Here is a 17,898-nt window from a genome sequence, read left to right as displayed (position 1 = left end):
TTTCTGGCGGGCAGGACTGCGTCCGGTGGTGTGTTTTGGGTGTCAGTGAACTTAGTATGATTTTAGGCAGCCTCTCTGCTAATGGGTGGGGTTGTGCTCCTGTCTTACTAGTTGTTTGGCATGGAGTGTCCAGCACTGGAGCTTGCTAGTCGTTGAGTGGAGCTGGGTGTTCGCATTGAGATGGAGATCTCTGGGAGAGCTTTCGCCATTTGATATTACGTGGAGCCGGGAGGTCTCTGGTGGACCAGTGTCCTGAACTTGGCTCTGCCACCTCAGAGGCACAGGCCTGACACCCGGCTGGAGCACCAAGACCCTGTCAGCCACATGGCTCCTGTTGTGAGAGGATCCACATTTCATCTGGAAAGGACATAAATCTGGCCATCTCACTTCAGGCCTAGCCCATCCGCCTTTTTTCCCTTTGTGCTTAGTCTGTTTCACTTGCTCATAGCAGGCCCCGTGCATAGGCCTTGCCCCCAGCCCTTCAGACCAGAGTTCCTCGTGAAACAGCTGAGCTGACACCTCAGCTTGGGACGTGCGCTGAAGCTCTGTGGTCTAGATTTTTAAATGTATAACGTGAGCAAGACATCTGATGTCCCTTCAAATATTTTTGTTTGAAAAAGCCTTTTGACTTTTAGTTGTGTCAGCTCAAAGGAGGGAGAGTTCAAAGGGAAAGAGAGGAACTCTCAGTAGAACTGAAGGGCAGAGGTATGGATATGAGGGGGGAAAAATGTCTGAGTTCAGGAAAGCAGATGGGCCAGTCCTGGAGACCAGGGTGGCTGGTACAGAAGCTTCCTGAAGGATGATCGTGGGGCAGCAGACTGGAAAAGATGCTGGGTGGAGACTGTGCAGGGCCTTGAACACAGATACAAATGGTACTGCGTGTCATGGTGATGTGCGCTGCTTCCAAGGCTTCCAGTGCTTTCCTTCCCTGTAGTAACTTACTGTTTTCGTACCTTTTATTCTGCCATCGTGAATATATATCCATATTGTCTAAGCAAAATAGTTACCACTGGTTAAGCAGTTTATAGCACCAGGCACCGTTCTACTGGCCTCATATACTGCCTTCCTTAATTTTTACAATGACCACATGGCATACATTGTACTACTCCTCTCATTCAAGATGAGAAAACTGAGGCACAGAGATGTGAATTAATTTAGTCAAGGTCACACAGCTAGTAAGTGGTCCAACCCGAATTTGACACCACACTGTGTGATGACACAGCCCCACCTCTATCCTCTAACCTGAAAGATCCTTTTGCTGAAAAAAGTCTAGATTTTGGAGTATTCACCCAATGAGATATCCAGGAAGTCTCTGTGGTTTGTCACTGCATTTTGCATGTGCAAACCTAACCACAGTAGCCCTCATCCTCAGAAGGATACAATACAGGCAGGTGAAAATGTCTCCCATCAGGCTTGAAATATTGTTTCCCAATTCCTTGGCTGACCTGCCAAGCAAATCTGCAAAAATGATTTTCATGGCGTTTGCGACAGAGTTATATGATAAGAAAGACATAAACTTAATTCCTTCTTTCACGGACCACACTGGCTTTTGTAGCTCCTGGCTGTGTAGTGACAACTCATAACATGCCACAGGGCCGCCCCGCTGGGTTCTTATCCCTTTCAGCCCTTTGAATCCCCAGACAAGCAAAGAGCATTCGTAAGAACACAGGAGATGCTGCATATTCGATCATAGTATATATAAAAGATATTTCTGCAATTAAAATAAAAGCTTGATCGTGTCTGCAACAGCCAGTGCAAGTGTCCCATTCTTTTCCCTACATCTGTGTCACTGCACTGTAGAGGTCATTCACTTGTGTAATGTGGAAGAACCAAGAGTGCTGCTTCCGCATTGTCCCACAAGGTACTGCAGCCTCCCAGCTGTTATGAAACAGCGTTAGCGTCACAACAGGAAGTACAGTCCATGGCCAGTAAATAAAGCCCTTCCTTCCCTTTTAGCAGGCCTCAGAACTTCCTCATCCTCAGTTCCAAATCCTTTTACAGATGTTGACTTAGGAGTTTTGATTTTCCTCTCCCTTTCTGAGCTCCTTTAGGGGTCCAACAGTATGAATCAGGCTTCTGTCATTTACCCCTCCCTTCTTTTAGGTTATAAGTAAGCAAAGGGACAAGCAATATTATCTGCATTGTTCCCACGGAAAGCTTGACATCATAGAGAAAAAGCCCACTTGACCGTACCCATCTTTCTTCTGTAAATATTTTGAGTAGGACTTTATCAACACCACCTTGCCCTTGAGTTGGAATTTCCCTTTTAATTTACCCCTGGCACTCCCTGTTCAAAATCAAGCCAGGGAAGCTGAAGCAGGCTTCCCTGTATTTTGTATATAAATCTCTGCAAACATAATAGAAAGTGTAAAAAGAGCTCTGTAAATAGCTGTTCAAGCTCACAATTCATGCCAGGCAAACGGGGGAAAAATACTAATGTGTCGGTGATTATACACGAGAAGAAGGAAAGAGGTTCCTGAAAAAGCGTTCAGCTAATAAACATTTCTTTCTTATATCCAAGAATGTGCCATTGTTCCAGAATTTCTATATAGGTGCATTCGATTTCTATCGCTGCTGTAACAGATGACCACAAACTTAGTGGCTTAAAATAACACAAATTTTTCATCACACAGTTCTATAGATCAGAAGTCTGGCAGGGATCTCACTGGGCTAAGATCAAGGTGTTGGCCACGTTATGCTACATTCTGGAGGCTCTCCGTGAGAACCCACTTCCTTGCCTCTTCCACCTTCTAAAGCTGCCTGAGTTCCTTCGCTCACGACCCCCTTCCTCCGTCTTCAAAGCTGACCCTGCCAGGCCAAGTCCTTTTCATGCTGCCACCTCTCTGGTTCTCTCTTCCATAGTCACATCTTCCTTCTTCACTTTTGAGGACCCTTGTGATTACATCAGGCACCCCCAAGCACTCCAGGATCATCAGGTCATTTCTAAGTTCATCTGATAAGCAATCTTAATTCCACCTGCAGCCTAAATTCCCCTTTGCCTTGTCACGTAACATGTTCACAGGTTCCAGGGTTTAGAACATGGACATCTTTGCAGAGCCATCACTTTCTCTACCACAACAGGCAATATATATTGTTTTATATGTTTTTTTCTTAGTAGCATAACGTTAGTTCTCTTTTCACTGAGCCAAGACCCCCATATTTCTAGCAATTCAAAAGCAGGAAAAGTGTTCTTTTAAGATACATGAAGTAGTGAAAACAATAGCCGCTCGATTACTCATTGTATCAGGTAATATAGTTACTGCACATTCATCTGCTTTCTGAATTCTTAGTAGAGCCCCGTAAAATAGACAGTGCACATGAGAATGTTCTCATGTATGGTTGAAAAAAGTCTGAGCTTCAGAAAGATTCAGGTTCACTCAGCTAGTGAAGTCACACTGGCTTCCAATCAGCCGTGAAAGGCACACTTTACCCCGCCTCCTCAGCCTCCAGGGCCTCACCCAGGGAGGCCTGCCCTACACCCCCACCCCCCACCCCCCGCCGGACCTCCACTCCGGAGCCTCGACTTTCTCTCCTCTTTAAGTTAAGCCCACCTGCCTAGTGAGTCCTGGTGCTAAATAGCTGGAATGCTGACAGCCCTCCCAGTCTTGCCTGGCCCTCGGCATCAGCCCTACACGACTCCCAGCTCCACTACTAAAGTCCAGAATTGCTCGTGGCCTGTGCAAGTTGAGAATTTTTGTGGAAGACCCGACTACCAGAGCGTTGATGCTACATCTTGGCCTCTCCACATCAAGAAAGCGAATTCTCATGAGAGAACAGAAGTTAAGCTTTGAATATGGAAAGCAGAACTTGGGAACACTTTGGTTGAACCCGACCTGAAATCCCGTAGGTTTTCAACACTGCAATTTCTTCTGACATCAGTGGACACCCTGCTTTTGGAGACAGAGCACTGCTTTCAACAGTGTCGGGTCTCTCTCCCTGAGACACCCCAGGATCATCTCTGGGGACCAAACTGAGGCCGTGTGTCAGTCAGCCGGTCCCACTTCCCTGCAGTCATTTGGTTTCAATGGAGGAAATGGGTCCTCGCCCCACTAGTCAAACCTCTGCCTGGATAAGAGTCAGCAGAGAAGAGGGGAGATGATTCCCACCAACAAAACGAATAACCAACACTGAAAGTGAATGATTTTCTATCTGGGTGCTGACATGGTACAGGTTTTGGGGTGTTTTCTTGTGCTTTCAGCCTGGGGAAAAAGGCACTTTTTTTGTGAGTTCTTTGCTATAAAATCAAATAGTTCAACCAGCTACCATGTAGCTAAAGAAAAGAAAGATTGGTGGAGTTTCTTCCTAATGAGCCCTGCTTGAAATCACACACACACACACACACACACACACACACACACACACACACACACACACACACACACACACATTCTCCTAGTATTAGGGTACTTCGTTTCATTGTTTTTGGAGACCAGGACATTGGCAATATAGATGCTTAGAACCAGGCAATGATTAGCTCAGCACCCCGCAGTATTTTCTCTTTCCTATTGAAGTCAAATTGGGCAGAGCCCTGTTTATCACCTTCCCAGACCCCCCTCCCAGCCCACTCGCTAGCTAGGCATGACTTCTGACGTTCCCGGGTGCCTAGTACATTTATCCTCACCGATACCTCTGCTCTGCAACCCAGAGGCTCTGTTTGCAAAGCACACTGGTTGTGAGCATCCCATGGTGGTATGTGAACAGCCTCGACAGCTAGACAGCGACTGCCTGAGGACATTTCATCTCTGCCTCTCAGAATCCAGCCAGGGTCCTGCACAGAACGGGTGCTCAGGGAGGCTGGTGAAAAGATCAGCTACATTTGTGCAAGTGGAGGTTTGCTAGAAAAAAGCTACCAAATGCAATATTATACCCTGGACTGACTCCTGGGATAGAAAAAGCACATTAATGGGAAAGCTGATGAAACCCAAATAAAGTCTGGTGTTTGGTTAATAGCATTGCCCCAATATCAGTTTGTTTTGACAAACAGTTGGAAATGTCAAATGTTAACATCAGGGGAAGCTGGGTGAGGGGTATATGGGAACTCTCTGTACTATCTTTGCAACTTTTCTGCAAATTTAATCCCAGAGCAAAAAGTTTACTCAAACAAAAACAAGTATGCTCACTGGCTTTAAGGGCATGGCGACATTGTAAGATCAGTGGTACAATAAGAAAAATGGACTGAACTTTTCCCGCCCCCCCTCCCCCGCTTCACCCCCCTCCTGGGGCCTGGCTCACTGGGTAGAGGTATAGAATGGCCCTATCAGTGGGTGTCCGCTCAATATGCCACATCTGGAAATGTGGACAATTCAAAGTACAAAAGATTTAGCCATTCAAAGTGATGGTGAGAAGGGCCATTGGAACTAAAAGGGTTTTTTTTCCTTGGACTTCCCAGAATCTCCCCCTGGAAACAGTTGGCATTTGCCAAGCCGAGATCACAGTCTCACGCAGAAAAGCCAGGCCTGCGATAGCTGGGTTGCCTCACAGCCTCATCCTTGAGACACTGCAATGGACTGAGATTTGGTGACAGAGAAAAGGGCGTTTGCCTTCACTATTCCCTTCCCCAAGGCTGGGAGGCTGTCACAGACTGGACCTGATATTGACCAGGAAACTAGCCTTTGTTTCCCTGGGTGGCTTATCCAGCCCGTAGAAAACATTCTAGTAACTGATAAGAGAAGTGCACCTCTACTTGCCACCCCTTTAGCTCAACTTCAAACAAAAGAGACCAGTGAAAATTCCCAGAATGAAGTCCAACCTTCCGGGCCATTTCTTGGGGACTCAGAGCATTCCACTTGTCCTTCCTGAGAGTGTCAGGGAGAGTCCAACTGTCCTCTGGGGAACGATCATCATCCCAGTGAAACCAGTCTTAACTATAGAAGGAGTAAGGCAGCCTCCAAGATTTTGGCAAACGCCGAGAAATCCAAAGTCAGCTATCTGTCACCCACTCGTCACCCCATCCTCACATCCTCTGCCAGATCTTACTGAACACAGACTAAATGGCCCAAAGTCTCAGACTGAGATGACGCCCCACGGAGCTGTGAAACCCTAGGCGCGCCAGAACTGCTTTTGCCTCCCCAAGAATAATGGGAACTATTTAGCCTTTGCCCACTTAGAGATGTGAATTCAATTTTTTCTTATCATGACTGTTACACCATTTTCCTCTGAGAAGCAACTGAGCTCGCAATTGGGGGCTTAGTTCTCCCTAGCTCAGCCAGGTCACGGTGGGGGGACGGGGGCTGGCCTTTCCCTCCTGAGCTGCCCTCTGGGGCCCCAGAACACGCGTTCATACGCGCAGGGCCAGCCCAGGTGGTGGACAAAAGACTTGCCATGGTGGGTAGCAAGTAGGTGCAAATGTAAAGAGCCACAGAAGGCGGGTTTTGCAAGAATCCTGCTCTCGCACTATTGACGACAGCCAGGACACAGAAGCAACCTAAGCGTCCACCGACAGATGAATAGATAAAGAAGATGTGGCACATATATACAATGGAATATTACTCAGCCATAAAAAGGAACGAAATTGAGTTATCTGTAGTGAGGTGGATGGACCTAGAGTCTGTCATACAGAGTGAAGTAAGTCAGAAAGAGAAAGACAAATACCGTATGCTAACACATATATATGGAATCTAAAAAAAAAAAAAAAAAAAGGTTCCAATGAACCTAGAAGCAGGACAGGAATAAAGACGCAGACGTAGAGAATGGACTTGAGGACGCGGGGAGGGGGAAGGGTAAGCTGTGACGAAGTGAGAGAGCGGCATGGACATATATACACTACCAAACGTAAAATAGATAGCTAGTGGGAAGCAGCCGCATAGCACAGGGAGATCAGCCCGTTGCTTTGTGACCACCTAGAGGGGTGGGATAGGGAGGGTGGGAGGGAGACACAAGCGGGAGGGGATATGGGGATGTATGTATATGTAGAGCTGATTCACTTTGCTGTACAGCAGAAACTAACACGACATTATAAAGCAATTATACTCCAATAAAGATGTTTAAAAAATTTTTTTTAAATTAAAAAAATAAAGAATCCTGCTCTCTACAGACTGTTTCTGCCACCTTTCCCAAACCAAGTCCCGGTTCACGCTTGCGCCTTCCTTCAGGATGGCTCAATCAAAGGATCTTAACAGTGGATAGCGGCAGCTCCTCACAGAGGAAAAGCTCCAGCATGGGGCAGGCTTTTTCCTATTATTATTTCCCAGCCAAGGATGCAAGCTTTCATTTGCAGACGCAGACCGAGTCACCCTTGCACCCGAGATTAGCACGCAGGAGTCTCAGCTTGCAGTCTGGCGGGGAGACGCTTCCTATATTATTTATGCAACGGTAACCCTTACTCACTTCCCTCCCCGAGTTTCAGACACATGCACCCCTTTTTCTCTTGGCATAAACTGTGTGGCCTTGGTTGGCTCTTCCATCAAGAGACTTTACCATGTGGCCCCGGCAGCGGGCTGAGCTAACCCCGAGTCTGAAACATCTGTTTTTTGCCCAGATAATTACGTGCCTAACACTGTAATTCAGGCTTCGCACTGGTGTTTCATAACGTTTTCTTTTTTTAAGCTGGATTCTTCCAAAGGAGGGGAGTAGGGCAATAGGGAAGGGAAGAAAGGAAATGCCAGCTTTGACTCTGAGGTTTCTCTTGCAGTTGTGCTGAGCAAAGTGGAGCAGAGGCGCCTAGACCCTCGCTACTCAAGTGTGGTCCATGGACCAGTAATATGAGCGTCACCGGACTGCTTGTTGGAAACGCAGAATCTCGGTCCCCAGCTAGACATCTTGAATCGGAACCTGCATTTTCACAAGATTCCCAGCTGACTCTCGTGCGCATTAAAGTAGGAAGTGTTCTGAGTGCTTAAGGACCACAGAGTTGATGAGGTCAACTCTAGACCACTCCGAAGTCACCAACTGGTAAATTAACCCTTTCTACATCTTAGGTACCATTACTGCTGGCACAAGTTGGTACAGGAATAGTGTTGAACAATTTATTTTGTACTCGTAAGAAAATCAATACAAACTGATCGCAAAGGGAAGAAATGATAGACTTCAAAATCGGATGGCAGCAGCTCATTTCCAACTGGGGGCAAGCTGAGGATGGAGGCAAAAGGGAAGAGCATTGGTCTTGGGTCAGGAGAGTTGGTTCTTATTCCCAGGGGGCATAGCCAGCTGGGGGCCCTTGGGCCATCTCTCAGTGCCCCCATTTCTTCATCTGTGCAGAGGAAGAATGGTGACTAGACTTAATGATTCTTACAATCATAATGTGTCTAATAAAATAGCACGGATCCCCACGCTCCCATTCTCTCTCCATCTCCTTCACATTATTTTACTTTTCTCCAAAGCATTTATCAACATGCCTGGCATATTATATATTCCTTTTTTTTCGGGGCGGGGGGGCAGTCAGTGTCTCCTTGCTAGAATGCAAGCTCCCTTGGGGCAGGAACTCTGTATTTTAGTCGCTGTTTAACTCCAAAAGTTGGAAAAGCCCCAAGCATACAGCAAGCTGTAGGAATCAACCTTTCCCATCTCTAACGCACCAAGAAGAATCATGAATATTTGTTATTAAATGGTTCCCCAAACTTTCTAAGCCCAAGAGAAAAACCAACATTACTTTCAGTTCTTATTTCATGATTCTCTAGCTACATCTCTTCATTCATCTCTGCACACCATCACATTATGTTACTTTCTGCATAAGGTCTGACTTCCCTTGAACTCTTACTCACAAATCTGTATGTCATGTTTTCTTTAGGTACCTTTGCAAAACTGACGATGTTTTAAAACTTCGTTGAACACACCAGTCAGAATGGCCATCATCAAAAAGTCTACAAATAATAAAAGCTGGAGAGGGTGTAGAGAAAAGGGAACCCTCCTACACTGTTGGTGGGAATGTAAATTGGTGCAGCCACTATAGAAAACAGTATGGAGGTTCCTTAAAAAACTAAAAATAGGGCTTCCCTGGTGGCGCAGTGGTTGAGAGTCCGCCTGCTGATGCAAGGGACACGGCTTCATGCCCCGGTCTGGGAAGATCCCACATGCCGCGGAGTGGCTAGGCCCGTGCGCCATGGCCACTGAGCCTGCGCATCCGGAGCCTGTGCTCTGCAATGCGAGAGGCCACAACAGTGAGAGGCCCACGTACCGAAAAAAAAAAACCTAAAAATAGAGTTACTGCTATGATCCAGCAATCCCACTCCTGGCCATATATCAGAAGAAAACCATAATTCAAAAGGATACATGCACCCCTATGTTCACTGCAGCACTATTTACAATAGCCAAGACATGGAAGCAACCTAAATGTCCACTGACAGACGAATGGATAAATATGTGGTACATATACACAATGGAATATTACTCAGCCATAAAAAAGAATGAAATAATGCCATTCGCAGCAACATGGTTAGACCTAGAGATGATCATACTGAGTGAAGTAAGTCAGACAAAGACAAATATCATATGATATCACTTATATGTGGAATCTATAAAAATGATGCAAATGAACTTATATACAAAACAGAAAGAGACCCACAGATGTAGGAAACAAAATTATGGTTACCAAAGGGGAAGGGGGGGAGGGGTAAATCAGGAGTTTGGGATTAACATATACACACTACTACATATAAAAGACATAAACAACAAGGACTTCTGTATAGCACAGGGAACTCTACTCAGTATTTTGTAATAACCTATAAGACAAAAGAATCTGAAAAAGAATATACATATGTGTATATCTATATATCTATATAGATATGTATTTAAAACTGAATCACTTTGTTGTACACCTGAAACTAACACAACATTGTAAATCACACTTCAACACTGTAAATCACTTCATTGTAAATCACACTTCAAATAAAAAAAAAACCTGTTGAATACATCATATGCGCTCTCCTTATTCATCGCTCACAGAAAAAGAGGTCTTCTCCTTGGGGTCCAGTATTTCAACAGGAAAACTAATTTTCCCTTCCCACGAAAAATCCAATGAAAGCTTAGAAAGGCACTCATGGGCAGATCAGTAACATCTTTCAAAAAGCCAGTTACAAACACACCAGGCCTACAAGATGTTGTCTTTTATAGACTCTTCATTTTTCTAGCATGCAAAAATATCAGAGGACTAGCTTGAGATGAATGGTGACTACTATGGAAAGTCAGGAATGGCTAAAAGAGGAAAAATTCCCCTGTAGTACTGTCATATGTTTTCCTCATTAGTTCTTCCTGTTTAAACCCTTAGCATTCCTCTCCATCTTCTCTTCACACACCCAAGCACATTTCAGACCTCCCTCATTCCCTGATCGGTTTTTATATTTCATTTATGGGCTGGTGCGACAAAATCCTGTGGAAAATCATGCAATCACTTGCCTAGAACACATTTGTTGGTCTGGACTCAAATGAATTTAAAAGTTGCCAAACATACTATTTGCAGGCCGTGTACTCACACCCCTTAATGACAGGGATCTCTGCCTTGGTCGGAATCTGTAGGAAGCGATGGTGATGCACCATCGTCCACCATTCTTGGTCCCAGCATTGTCACACTGCCCAACCCAAGTGTTACTCATCCCACAGAGCTACCTGGAAGATGCTATTGCGTGTAACATCAGTCCCGACAGTTTTCCCTTTTAGCACTGTTTTTTTAAAATTTATTTTGTTTTGTGTTTTCAAATCTTGAGGCCCAGAACTCATCCTGATACAGGCAGATGTGGCAGCATTAGAAGTAGGTAGGTTGTAAATGTCCACCAACAGGTGAATGGATAAAGAAGATGTGGTACATATATACAATAGAATATTACTCAGCCATAAAAAAGAATGAAATAATGCCATTTGCAGCAACATGGATGGCCCTAGAGATGATCATACTAAGTAAAGTAAGGCAGACAAAGACAAATATCATATGATATTGCTTATATGTGGAATCTAAAATAAAATGATACAAATGAACTTATATACAAAACAGAAACAGACCCACAGACATAGAGAACAAACTTATAGTTACCAAAGGGGAAAGGTGGGAAGGGGTAAATTAGGAGTTTGGGATTAACAGATACACACTACTATATATAAAATAGGTAACCAACAAGGACCTACTGTATAGCACAGGGAACTACACTCAATATTTTATAATAACCTATAAGGGAAAAGAATCTGAAAGAGAACATATATATGTACATATGTATAATTGAATCACTTTGCTGTACACTTGAAACTAACACAACACTGTAAATCATCTACAATTCAATTTTTAAAAAAAGGTACAAAAAGAAAGGGAATATGACAAAGCAAAAAAAAAAAAAAATAGAAGTAGGTAGGTTTGCCAAGAGCCTACGTGGATACACAGGCCACCATGTTCTATTTCTCTTTGTTCAACAATGCCTCCGCTTATTCTTATTTTTTCTCTTCTGGCTTTGAGCAATGATGTGTTTTGTTCCAAAACAGAACCACCAAAGAAAGGAGTTGTGCATTGCTCATCCAACCTCAGGGTGCTCTTTTTGTAGGATTCTTCTGCCCACTCACTGTTTCATATGCGAAAGCATTTAAATTCAAAACTCACTAAGTCAGAACTGAAACTATGTGGGTTTCAGGTCTCCTTTTCCATTTGCCCTTCTTTAAAAACCAGGGAGTCCTACAGGGAGATGTGCGTGTGTGCCAGGAAGGGTGAGCGAGAAGGCTGTGGGGTGCTGTGCTGGAACCCATGGTGCTGTGGCTCGCCTATGCATCACAGACCTTTAGAGGTGGAAAGACCCTGATCCAATTCCATCGTTCTACAAATGAGAAACTCAAAGCCAGAGAGAGGGACCCGCCCAAAGTCACATGGCGAATTAGAAGCCAAGAGCAGACCCATACATCTTGGCTGCAGTTGGGTGCCCTAATCTAGATCTATTTGGCCTCCTGTTCCCCAACAAGATCAGAGAACCATGCAATTAAAAAAAACCCTTGAAGCCCATGGCAAGTCCCCACACACTACTTAATATGAAAGAGCATCTCTACCTATTTTTAAAGAAGGCAACACAAGCCAGAATCTAGACCTAGTGAAGAGTTCTTAGTAGTCCTTATACAGAGAGATCTGTGTGACTCCCAACCCATTCTACGCAACCACAGTTCAGGTGACTTACGTTCAACATCAAGCAACTAGAGAAGTGAAGTACTGAGGAGCCTTGGGAGCTGAGTTAACTGGGACATTTTCTTGGTAGAGGTAAGGTTCTGGGGTCATTGCTAATTAGATGAAGAAGTCCCTAGAAACCATCCCATGAGGAAGGCCTCGGTGACTCTAGTGGGTCGGGATTTTCCAAACAAGTTCATACCAGCCACATGTTAAGAGCCAAATAACAGTCACAAAGGAATCCAAAGGGGAGCTTCTGTGCTGAGAATGGATGGGGCCTTTTCAACAATTTTTAGGATAACTTGTTGACAAGATGACTGTAAAAACTGTGATGAAAAGACATTAGAAACAAACGATTTTCAAGCGAGACTAAAGAACAGGTGGAAAAAGTGGTTAATGGGGCCTTTTTTTTTTTTTTTTTTCACATGACTATTCCAGCAGCCCACGGGTCAGGCCTGGACCCTTTATCCATCCAGCCAAGGAGCCCTGATGGTCCTTTCAGGAAGGAATAGGTCTCTGCAACCTTTATGCTCATAAAAAAACTGAAAGACTGCAACAGTAAGAAAAGAAAGCCAAACAAGCTTCAAAGGCCAAAGTCTGCAAAGATGGAAACCGTTAATTCACGAACATTTGGTCAGATTCTTACTAGATGGAGGTCAGAGGTCCTTTACTTTGTACTAAAACATAAAATTAGTTGCAGCAACCAGAGATGTGTTTGAAGGGTCAGTGCAGTGACTCTTCCCAGGCAGAAGTTGATCAAGAGGATGAACCAAGCAATGCATGAACAGCTGGTCTCTGCCTCTGAGAGGAAAAGACGGCTTAATTCCCATCCCCTGAAATGAGATGCTGAGAAGCAATTAGAAAACAAGGCGGGGAAGCATCCAAATGGCTAAGTGAAAACAAGCAGAGATTCTCTACGAGGGGCCTCAGATTCCTGCAGGCTCACAGTTATAACAGGGACTGAGAGATTCAGTATCAAATATGTATTTTCCCAGTCAAAAGAATGCAATGCCCTAGCTAGAAGATTCTTTTTAAGTAAGTTTCAAAATTGTAAAAATAATCATAGTATCTTACGGCAGGCCACAAAAATTTGAGGATACCAAAAAGGGGTCGCTTTTTAAAAAAAGTACAGAACTGCTGACAGAGCAATATAAATGGAAAACAGAAATTAAATATATCAATATAAATGAAAAATATATATGGACAAGGAGAAATCAAGGGATTGTCATAGAGGAGAATGAGGATGAAAGTCCCGGAAAAGGAGAATTTGAATGCTTCAGCTAATTTCTTTGTGGTCCCCCCCCCCAAAGGTAGAGGGTTCTATTGGTTTTATAAGGACGGTTTGGTTAGCAGAATGTGTGAATAAGGCTAAGGTTTGGAGGAAGAATCATCGAAGTCTCTGAAAAGGGCTTTTGTTTCCAACCCAAAGGGAAAAAAATCTGAAACTTTTTTACAGTACTAAACAATTTATTCATATACTGCATATATACGCACAATGACAAGAGAGAAAAATCTTTGCAACTTTGGGGCCTTAATTTTCCGGTTCTGAAATGACCTAAACATTGTCATATTCATTCCAGAGACAAAAAAGTACAGTTTAATGAAATGAATCGTTACATTTTTGAAACGTTTAGCTTAAAGGCCATAGAAATGCAAATGATGAACAGGAAGTCAGGGCTGCCAAACCACTGAGGTAGCTGAAGGCAGATTTTCTCACTACATCTCCAGACACATGGAAAAAAGGAAAAGGAAGGCTCTAGAGATGCACGGTCTAGTAAACTTCTCAATGTAATCTCAGGAGTACAAACAGTACTACGGACCCAGGAACTCGTGATTCAAATCTAACGTTATCCAAAATAGAAGAATTCGAAGGACAGATTAGTTAGATTAGAAAAATAAGCAGAGATTCTCTACTCTGGGTCTCAGATTCCTGCAGACTCAGAGTTATAAAAGGGACTTATCCCTGTTACGGGAGGGAGAAGATTCCTGAGTTCAACAAACACCAACCCCACCATCTCTGGTTGTGTGGGACACAAAGGTGAATAAAATGCACCTTCTCCCTCAGAGCTCACACCTGGCTTACATTTTTAAATCTTTAAGGTTTATTAATAAAGGAAAAAAGAAAAGAAAACCTTCAAAATCAGGGAGAGGAAATCTGAAAGCATTTTCTATTTTCTTGTGCTATGCTAGTTTTTTCCCCCCAGCTTTATTAAGACGTAAAAGCTAGATTTTTAAAAAGTCACTCTATTTTATGTTGTCTTTAAAAAAAAAAAAATCGCACGCTGGTATGAATACAAGAGAGAATTCTAAAAACGTAGGTTTGTGTATTTAACCTCATATTCTATTAAAGAGCTAAAACAAATGGATTTCAATCAGTGATATTGGAGCTGAAGGCTTGAAGTTCATTATCAGCCTGTCTGGAAATGATTTGCTTGCTCTCTGGGGTTCCTGATTTTTATTTGCATGTGTTTCTGCCCAGCGGCTGAAAGGTCGGCAAGAGGAAACACTGTTGCAGGGCCCCAGTCCGTCTCATTCTTGAGAAACAGCTGAGCTGGCTCCTGGGACAGGCTCCTGCTTCTAGAATACTGTGGGCTTGTCAAGCCAGTCATCATAGCCACAACAGCACTGCCATTTCAAACACCAGATTCAATGTCATTTTTTTTTGTTTTTATTCCATAGCCAAAGAACAGACAGCAAACACAGACACTTTTTGCCTGCTATTTTCAAGCCTTTCTTAGCAAGTCTTGGAAGAATGTATGAGCAGGCGTTCCTGCTCTGTCTGAAAAAAAAAAACACACCAAAAAACAGCAGTGCAGAAGAGTGCAAAAGGTTTCACTTCCTTTTTAATCTTTACTGAGCAGAAAAGAACAGCTTGAAAATGGTGTCTCTCGGGAAGAGAGAGTCACTTCCTGGCGGCCTTTGTCAACAGAGACCCTGCCACGTGACCCATCTTCAGACAGTATAGAGAAGCACGGTTTATTATATCTTCCATGGAAACACCCAATTAAGTCATGTGGAGTGTTGACTTAGCATCCTTTCCCGAACATTCCAGGGACTCTGACAGCCAAATGGTGCAGCCTTGGGTAAAATGTACCTCTCTGTAAGGTTTTCAAATGTGCTCTAAGGAGTCCACCCACGGGCCAGCTGCTTAAACGGTTCCAAGAGTCCAGAAATATAAGACTAAAATTGCATCAGTACCACGTGGATTATTCCTCTTAACAATAATGCTGCAGGTGGTACAAGTTACATATCTATATCTATATCTATATTTGGTCATTAAGAAAAATGCCACAAATGTCTAGAAGGAAAAGAAGACACTCATAAAATAGTAGTCATCAAATTTGAGAAGCTAATAACACAAGATACTCACTCTCAGATTTTCTTAGTATAATTTGCAATACCCATTGGCAATGTGAACCCCTAGTCACATCCACCGCTTCTCCGCTTTTGATAAATGCCATGGCTTCCTAGTTTTTAAAGAGAGAAATCCTAGGTGTAATGCTGAGCTTCAGATAATAATAATAAAGGTGTTTTATCCTGTTTTGTCACTGATTAAAAAGAAAGTGAGATGAGCTGAATGGGAAAAAATACAGCTGGGGATCACTGAATGAGAAACTCACGCTGGAGGAAACGTGTGGGCGAAACTGAACACTTGGTTCAGAGGTGAAAACTGCATCTGACTGGCTGCTTGCAATTTCGCCTTCCAGATGGCAGTTGGACTGGTTGTTTTTCCCTCCAAGAGACACGGAAGAGATTGACAGAAAGCTGGCTTACTCCTACTAGACGCCTTTGGTTTGGCTGTTGGTAAACTGGAAATCGAGTTAACCACATCTGCTGAATGACCAGTCAATTCAACCTCACTCTTGTTCTCTTGTAGAATTCGGCAACCCGCTGAATGGTTTTGACCAGCTTTGCCAGAAGATGAGTTAGGCGTATGGGAGTCGATACAACTTTGAACGATGCTTGTCACAAGATTTCTAGTCCCTGGGATAGGACTGCAAATCTCTTACGGCCCGAGTCCCTCTGTGTTTCCTTTGTGTGTCTTTCAGTGTCTTACCCATAACAGGCGCTTCCTAAGTGTGTGCTGAATGAATGAAATCTGCTCGTGTCCCACCCATCCCACCCCTCTAAATACACACATATAAATAAGCAAATAAATCAAAAGGATAAACAATGAGTCCATGGAAAGCCCAGACACTTTGTGTCCACATAGACTTCCACACTGTCAAACACCTGGATGCTTGGAAACATCTGGATGGTTGCCTCCATTATTCTATGTTCCTCCAGTGATTTAATGATAAAAATAGATTATATACAGAGATAGATTCTGAAGTAAGACAAGAAATGATCTACCAATCCTATAGTCCTTTTGTTCCTACGGTCTAAAATAATTCCTATTTTATGAAAAATTTAGCAAGATCTGGATCTGCTACTTAGGATGGTTTGCTAGTACTTGACAATGAGACTCAGAATGTTGCTGTATGTTGATGTCATTTCCCTCCCTCTCTCCCCCCTCTCTTTTCTATAAAATTTTAGAATAGTTAGCTCTTCGGTTCACTCTGATAGGAGCTCCGAGGATCCCAAAGCACCAGGCATGTCCGAGAATTCCAGGATGGCTGAGTTACTGGACCTACAGCACAGCCCCGGCTCCCAGGAATTTTCCTTTCCCAGGCTCTCCAGGCACCACCCACAGCCATACCAGCCACTCTGCAGAGCGTTCCTCAGCCGGCAGGCCCTCTCCCTGTTACCAGACCAGAAGCCATTCTGGAGAATAAGAAGCCAATATAAGGAGAAGACAAAAGCCCGCAGTGTGTGATTTCTGTGCCCATTGTTGTAAGCACGAGGTAACGTGGGGTTGTGGATTTTCCACAGATCAGCAAGTCTGTAATCAAGGGAATCTCTCTGTCTTTACTTCCAAGGACACAAGCAAATTGAGAGCGGTGTTTTTCTGAGGGGTCACCTTGTTTGGGGGGGTTTGTTTTTGTTTTCTCTCTCCTTCCCTTCAGAGAGGAAGGGCTTAACACAGGCCTTTAGCTTGTGACTAGGAGGTAGGTGAGAATTATCGCTCAGTACAGAAACTACAGGTCCTGGGTTAGATATTTGTATTTCTCCATTTGCTACACAATACTTTATCAAGATCTTTGGCAAACGTTCTTACACTCTGACTTTCTCTATTGGTTTCATATTAACAGACCTTACCTTAGATCGGGGAAGAACGCAGGGGCCACGTGGACAGATCAAATGTTTGTCAGGTTCAAATAGTTCTGTGGGTAACAATAAAGAGAAAAAAATAATTTGGTTAAGCAGTGATTTGACTTTAAAAAGAAGATAATCACATCCATTAATCCACAGACAATTATTAAGCGTGTACTTTTGTCCAGATTTAAATTCAAGCAACATTTATTCGGTGCAGACGCTTTCACAGACGTATCTCACTTTGTGTTCAAGCACCATTTACTGAACTAGCTTGCTCTCAGTAAGCCCTTTCTACTATAAAACCAGGATTAATTTGCATTCCTAATTCCTTCCTCTTGTCTTGCTTTCTTGAAGATCCTGTGATGCACGTTCTGGCAATGTCCAATATCATTTTTCCGTTGGATGAATAGAACGTCTGTATGTACAAAAATGAATGAAAATATCTGACACCTGTTCACCACTTGCTATTTGCCAGTCACAGTTCCAGACCCTTTGTAAGTATTATCTTATTGAATTCTGGCACCAGCCTGAAGCGGTAGATGCTGGAACGCTAAAATGATGCTACAACGATCTCCAGTTTACAGTTGAGAGCACGGAGGCATGGAGAAGTTAAATTACTTGTACATTCACACAGCTAG

Source organism: Leucopleurus acutus (assembly GCF_964270905.1).
Source record: "Leucopleurus acutus genome assembly, chromosome: X".
Classification (NCBI taxonomy): Eukaryota; Metazoa; Chordata; class Mammalia; order Artiodactyla; family Delphinidae; genus Leucopleurus; species Leucopleurus acutus.
The sequence above is the reverse complement of the archived record's forward strand: the minus strand, read 5'-3'. Positions refer to the sequence as shown.